Source organism: Palaemon carinicauda, chromosome 15 (assembly GCF_036898095.1).
Source record: "Palaemon carinicauda isolate YSFRI2023 chromosome 15, ASM3689809v2, whole genome shotgun sequence".
NCBI classification, from domain to species: domain Eukaryota; kingdom Metazoa; phylum Arthropoda; class Malacostraca; order Decapoda; family Palaemonidae; genus Palaemon; species Palaemon carinicauda.
Window position 1 is genome coordinate 88987639 of NC_090739.1, and position 7500 is coordinate 88995138.

Genomic DNA, 7500 nt, shown 5'->3' on the forward strand with positions numbered 1-7500 from the left:
ACGCCGTTTATCCGGACCTATACGCGCTGCCATACCCGAATGTCAATAGTTTACCCATAAAGGACTTGATGACCAAATCCGATGCCTTTATTGACAGCACCTTCAAGACCTCCATCAACGCCTCCACCCCTGACGAAGAGGATGCCTATTCAACGTCAACCGAAGCTGACATGAATGCCGTAGGACATACACGCCTACCCCGTGACGTGCCGAAGCAGCGACAAACCCGCCCACCACCCACCAATCGCTCGCGCCCCAACGAACGACTTCTACAGCCACTTACTACCTCCAATCCGCCGCAGTTTTTCTACTACCACTTCAGATTTGGGGCAACCGGGAAGAAATGTGCCAAGGATTGTCAGTGGCCAAAAAACGTGTAAGTAGGCCATCGCTCGTGGCGGTGGCCTCCCGTGTTACTAATCATTTCTTTTTACACGATGCAGGAACGGGCGTGTGATTTTTGGTAGACACGGGTGCTTGTCGTTCTCTTTTGCCAAGGAAACTCTTCAAGGCACAACGTAGTCTGTCTACCTCTGCCGACGTCCACTTGGTAGCTGCCAACGGATCTGCGATACCCACATACAGTTACGAGAACTTCACATTATCGTTCGGAAACGGTAAATTCAATTGGAAGTTTCTCGTTGCTGACGTCACATTGCCAATCCTCGGTGCGGATTTCCTCTCTCATTTCCACCTTCTGGTCGATGTCGCCTACCGACGATTGGTCAACGCAGACTTGTACTTGTCGACACATCTTCAACCCGCCCCCTCTAACCTCGCTCTCCACATCAGCGGACCCACGGATGCCTACGCCCACCTCCTCATGTCGTACCCGGAAGTTTTCCGTCCGTAACTTCGCCAAACGCCCACGGATCCTGCCAAGCACGGTATTTATCATTATATCAAGACGACGGGACCCCCAGTCTTCGCAAAATTCAGACGTCTGGCACCGGAACGATTGGCAGCCGCCAAACAGACGTTTGCCGAAATGGAGGAAATGGGCCTTTACCAAAAGGCCTCCAGCCGATGGTCGTCACCCTTACACATCGTTCTGAAGAAAGACGGCTCCCTCTGTCCGTGCCGGGATTACAGGCGCCTGAACATGCAAACAGAACCGGATCACTACCCCCTCCCAAACATTTCCGACGTGACCTCCTACCTGCACTAAGCGAAGGTTTTCTCTACGCTCGACCTCCTGAAGGGGTATTATCAGGTGCCTATGAACCCAGAAGACATCCCCAAGACCGCCATCACCACTCCGTTTGGTACATACACCTTCAATTACTCCTGTTTTGGCCTTTGTAATGCTAGGGCCACGTTTCAGCGTCTCATGGATGGCATCTTAGGGGACCTCCCTTTCTGTGTATGTTATGTGGACGACATACTTGTGTTCTCCTCCTCAAAAGAAAAACACCTCTGTCACCTGCGCATCGTTCTTGACCGCCTGCAACAAAACAGCCTTGTCGTCCGGTATGAGAAGTGTACCTTTGGCTGCAATGAAGTGTCATTCTTAGGGCACCGCATCACTCCTGAAGGAGTCCATCCCATCCCTGAGAAGGTAGCAGCCGTTCAGAACTTCCCCACGCCCTCGACCGTCAAAGCTCTGCAGGAATTCTTGGGCATGATCAACTATTATCACCGTTTTCTGACAGCCATTGCCACCACTCTTGCTCCCCTTTACGCCTCCCTCAAGGGCAAGCCAAAGAACCTGAAGTGGGGTCCCCTTCAAGAAGCAGCCTTCAGCAATGCCAAGAAGGCCCTATAAACTGCTGCGGCTTTCACATATCCTATCCGACACGCCCCTCTCCTTCTCTCCACCGATGCCAGTGACGTCGCTATTGGTGCAGTACTCGAGCAGGTGGTTAACGGCTCGCCCCGCCCATTGGCCTTCTTCAGCAGAAAACTGTCCAAGGCAGAATCGAGTTATTCTACCTTCAATCGAGAATTGCTGGCGTTGCACTTGGCTGTCCGTCACTTTCGCCATTTCTTAAAAGGTACGCCCTTCGTCATTCGCACAGACCACATGCCTCTGGTGCACGCCTTCACTCGACAGTCTGACGCCTGGCCCGCCCGTCAACGCAGACATCTCTCCGCCGTGGATGAATACAATTGCACCCTTCAATACGTCCCTGGGAAAATGAATCCTGTTGCCGATGCCCTGTCAAGAAACACCTTGGCTGCCGTTCAACTGGGATTGGATTACAACGCCCTGGCTGAAGCCCAACGACAGGATCCAGAGTATCAAGCATGTAGGACATCCTCCACGTCCCTCCGTTGGGAAGACTTTCTCCTCGAAGACTCCAACACCATCCTCCTCTGTGACGTTAGTACTGGTAGACCGCGACCTTGGATTCCTGCTCCCATGCGACGGCAGGTGTTTGATTTCATTCACGGCCTTTCACATCCCTCGTGCTGTTCAACTGCACAGCTGCTGAAGGCAAAGTTCATTTGGCACGGTATTCCTAAGGATGCTAAGGATTGGGTCCGCGCCTGTACTTCTTGCCAAACTTCCAAAGTACATCGACAATCGGATTCAGGAGTGGGCACCTTTCCTTAACCTCAGCGTCGTTTAGCACACATTCACGTCGACGTTGTAGGCCCCCTACCCACATCACAAGGACATCGTTACCTGTTTACCGTCATCGACCGCTCCACTCGTTGGCCTGAAGCCATTCCCATGGAAACTCCAACGTCCGCCTCATGTATATCTGCCTTACTCTCTGGATGGATTGCAAGATTTGGTATTCCTGAGCATATTACTTTGACAGGGGAACCACTTTCACCTCTCAATTGTGGACATCATTAGCGAATCTCCTGGGCATCACCCTACATCAGACTACGGCCTACAACCCCGCTGCCAATGGATTGGTTGAACGTTTTCATCGCACCCTCAAAGCAGCTTTGATGTCCCGCTGCAAGGATTCCAACTGGTTTACTCAGCTTCCCTGGGTTCTCCTGGGACTAAGGACCACTCCTAAAGACGCCCTCGACGTCTCGGCAGCCGAAATGGTGTATGGCGACCCATTGGTCATCCCTGCCAAATTTTTTCCTGCTACAACCTCCTCCGACGATCTCCAGCGCATACGTCACGTCATGGGAAAATTTACTCCGTGCCGCCAGACTTACAAGCCCCCAGCGAAGCATCACATACCAACGGACTTGCACTCTGCAACGCACGTCTTCCTGCGCAACGACACTAGCAAGCCACCGCTAACGCCCCCTTACACGGGCCCTTTCCTTGTGATCCGACGCAGTCCGAAAGCATTCCTACTAAACATTTGTGGCAAAGAAGACTAGGTCTCCATTGATCGTCTAAAACCTGCTTATCTAATGCCAGATGATCCGCTACAGTTCGCCTCTCTAGATCAGGGCGCCCTATTTAACATGTACAGTATGTCATTTTTAGGGGGGGAAGCCATGTACCAACCGTGTGTCACACGATCGTACAAAAATTATTTTGTATATATTATGCTTGTATCTTCGCTCTTCTCTCGCACTAAAAAAACCTGAATAATTATGTCTCCGGTTTTCCTCTGTAACATTGTCTGTCTTGTGAACATGAAAATGCCTGTTGCCTTGAGGTTTTGTATATAAAGGAGAGTGTTCTATAATAAAGTTACTCAGTTGATTGCTTCCTGCCTTTGAGTCGCAACCTTTCTCTCAGCCGTCACAAGCTTAAATCCTACATTTGGAATGTATCTCGCTCATATGTGGAAGACTTACTTTATATATATATATATATATATATATATATATATATATATATATATATATATATATATATATATATATATATATATATATATATATATTTAAACACACATGTATATATATATATATATATATATATATATATATATATATATATATATATATATATATATATATATATATATATATATTTAAACACACATGTATATAGAAATGTATATATATATATATATATATATATATATATATATATATATATATATATATATATATTTATATATACTCGTATAAACATATATATATATATATATATATATATATATATATATATATATATATATAAATATATATATATATATATATATATATATAAATATATGTATATATATATATATATATATATATATATATATATATATATATATATATGTATATATATAAATATATATATATATATATATATATACATATATATATATATATATATATATATATATATATATATATATATATATATATATATATATATATATATATATATGTGTGTGTGTGTGTGTGTGTGTGTGTGTGTGTGTGTCTATATATACATATATATATATATATATATATATATATATATATATATATATATATATATATATATATATATATATATATATACATATATATATATATATATACATATATATATATATATATATATATATATATATATATATATATATATATATATATTTATCCATACATATATATATATATATATATATATATATATATACATATTTATATATATATATGAATATGTATATATATATATATATATATATATATATATATATATATATATATATATATATATATGTATATATACGCTGTATACATATTTATATATATATATATATATATATATACGTATATATATAGATTGATAGATAAATAGATAGATAGATAGATAGATAGATAGTACCGTAATAGGCAGTATACCTTAGCAATCCATGTTTGCCAACGGTTATAAGAGAGTAAGCAAATGAGCAACCTGGTGGTGTAACGAAACTTTAGGTTCATAGGAATTGCCCCACTAAATCTTGATGAAGTCACTGGCACCAGGAGCACGGATTGGTTTAAGGCGATAGAGGAATTGTATCTTTAGCTTTTACTCCTGATGCCTGGTGGGTGATCTCACTAGAATTTGTATTAAAAGGCACGGGTCACTTACCATAATTGAATAGGCACTGTGCATCACAAGGAATTGGCTATTCTTTGATTAATTTAGCTCATGAATCCTCTCCGTATATAGTCAGTCAATGGAAAAACAAAATGACAAAATGGCCACCAGTTGGGGATTACATGTATGCTAAGAATATCCCGATTAACAAATAGTAAAATAAAATCAGAAAATCGGTAATTGAAATGTTAGAACCATGAATCAGATTGCAAAGTTACAACAAGTGGAAGAATTAATTTATAAAAAAAAAATAGTTTGGATATCTTGACCCTAAGTGAAACACGTTGTAAGGTAATTGGTAAAGAAATCTTAGACCAAGGTAATATATATATATGAGTATCTACTCAGAAGAACAGATGGAGTTGGAAGAGAAGGGGGTAGGAATGATAATGACACCAAGAATAGAAAACGCATCAACGGAATGGAGAACTTTAAATAGTAGATTGTTAATTGCAAAATTTAAATTAAATCAGCGCAATATGAGTATTATAGTGTGTTATGCACCAACAAATGCTTACCCTAAAGAAATGAAATATGAATACTATGAAGAACTGCAGAAGGAAATAAATGAAATCCCAGAGAGATATATGAAAAATGTAATTCGTGACTTCAATGCCATAGTTTGAAGGAATAATCAATATATAGAGAATGTGATTGGGTGTTGATCCCATTTTATAAGATTTTGTTCAACAAACGTTCTCGCTATTGGAGACACACTTTTTCAGTACAAAGACATCCACAAATATACATGGTCCTCACCATGTGGCAATTACAAAAATCAAATAGACAACATAGCTATTAATAAAGAGAAAAGGACGACTCTGAGAAATGTGAGAAGCTATAGAAGTGCAGATATTGGTATTGATTACCAGCTCCTCATAGCCACTCTAGAATCAAAACTGAAAGCACCCAACAGAAAATTAAAAAGAATACCTAGGTTGATACAATTACGCTTCTAGAAGATGAGCATAGAGAAAACTTTGTAATTGAATGTAGGATTTGATTTGTAGTGTTAGAGACTTTAAGAGACGAAAAGCAGACAATTAATTAGGAATAGTGTGAAATTAATGAGATATATCAGTCAGTTGGTAGTGAAGTTTTGGAACATGCAGTTACAAGTAGTGAACCATGGATAATAAATGATACTGTAAAAAGAAGAGAAAGACAGAAATTGATTGTTGAAAGTTTCAGAGGAAGAAATGAAAATTACAAGGCAGAGCATGTTTAGTATTACAGTATTGATAGTGAGGTCAAAAGAAAAGCCAGGAATGACTCGAGAAAATATTTAGACAGGAAAGCAAATGAGGCTGGCAAAGGTTTGATTTAAGGGAGTGGCAATGGTGTATGAATTGCTCATAGAATTTTTAATGAAATCTCTACTGAGGCAATAAAAAAGAAGCCTATACCCATCAAAAAGAGAGATGGATCTATTATAAAAACAGACGATGAAGAAAGGCAACGATGGATGGAACACTTTAGTGAGGTCATGAATAGGATATATGAAGGGAATATTTTGATTGAAATACCTGAAGCTGAGGAAGACCTTGATGTGCCCATGAATAAATTCAGTGTGTTTGAAGACAAAGGTATTGCTAAAAAACTTCCAGGGATGGAAATCCCCTAGATACGACGGAATGAAGGCTGAGATGGTATTGGCCGAAAATGAAGTGACCCCCAGAATACTTACAAGATTATTTTGTAGAATGTGACATGTAGAGGCAAAACCTGATGAATGGGAGCTTAGAGTGTTTATGAAGATGGCAAAAAATGGAGATCTGACTGATTACAATAATTAAAGAGGCATAATACTTCACTTATCATGAAAATATGTAGTATGCTTATCCTAAAGAGACTACAGAGGAAGATTGAGGAAAAGCTGGGATATGAACGAGCAGGATTTAGGAAAGGCAGAAGTTGTACTGACCAAATTTTCTTTTTAAGACATGTACAGCAATGTGTAGGATATAGATATCCACATTTGATGATATTTGTAGACTATGAAAAGCCTTTGATAGTGTGCACCTCAAGTTTTGTGCAAATTCGTCTGTTATTATGAAGTCTTCTGGAATATGTGAATTTGATTAAGTTAATGTCAAGAGTCCTTTCAAATGTATTCCAAGTGAACAATGAATTGCTACAAGGGAATGTTTGGTCACCTATGTTGTTCAGCCTCCTCATGGAATTCGTAGTGCAAAGAGCGCTTAGGGATGGTGAAAAAAGAATGGAATTAGATTGGTAACAGGTAATTAGCTGATCTGGAGTATGCTTATTAAGCTGTCCATATTAGCAAAACGCCATAGGACTTGCTTAACAAAATGCATGAAGTATCACAAAACGCTGGGCTTCGAATAAATAGAAGAAAGATAGAGATGGCGAAAACGGCATATGCAATGGAAGATGTTTGGAAATGTCTTCTCAACAACGACAAATCTGACGAAAGATGAGAAACGAATGATTTACTATAAATATGTACTCAAAGCCTGAGATTAACATGTCTTATCTAAGAACTCGCATATCAACTATGAATAAATGAACTTATTTTATCCAGATTTAATTGCTCCCAT